This window comes from Terrapene carolina, unplaced genomic scaffold (genome assembly GCF_002925995.2).
Source record: "Terrapene carolina triunguis isolate 2854851 unplaced genomic scaffold, T_m_triunguis-2.0 Scaffold24964, whole genome shotgun sequence".
In the NCBI taxonomy this organism is placed as follows: domain Eukaryota; kingdom Metazoa; phylum Chordata; order Testudines; family Emydidae; genus Terrapene; species Terrapene triunguis.
The window spans coordinates 1,927-2,338 of NW_020689315.1; the positions used below are offsets into that span (position 1 = coordinate 1,927).

Here is a 412-nt window from a genome sequence, read left to right on the forward strand (position 1 = left end):
CCCAGCCCTGCCCCCCCCAGCTCTGCTGGTGCCCCTCACTCCCGCCCTGCGCCCCCCCAATCAGCTGACGGCTCCGGCTGCTAGCAGGCTATTTACAGCCCAAGCCGGGATCTCTGTACCCGGCGCCAGCGGATCCCAGCCAGGCAGGGCAGTGCTGCCCCCTGGTGGTGGGAGGGGGCCGCCTCTCTGGGGGGAGCCTGCCCCAGACACCAGCCCTGCCCCCAGCTCTGGAATCCCCGTCCTGCTCCCCAGCCCCAAAGTCCTGTCCTAGACCACAGGCCCCGGCCGCCCCCCCACAGCGCCCCTCGGCCCCACCTGCAGTTTGCCGTGTTCCTCCAGCAGCCGGTCGTACTCCTGGGTCAGCCCCTGGGCCTGCTTCCTCATGGCCAGCGCCTCGCTCTCCGCCTTCTCC

The 412-nt window shown here is 71.6% G+C and overlaps 1 long non-coding RNA gene across 1 annotated transcript in view; it reads right to left on the minus strand.

The window, feature by feature from the left end:
* LOC112124381 overlaps positions 1 to 406 on the minus strand; it is a 1,510-nt gene extending 1,104 nt beyond the window's left edge. The window contains exon 1 of the long non-coding RNA XR_002909632.1: positions 316 to 406. This is a non-coding gene — a long non-coding RNA (uncharacterized LOC112124381). The remainder of the gene's footprint in view (positions 1 to 315) is intronic.
* Between the last annotated feature and the right edge of the window lie 6 nt (positions 407 to 412).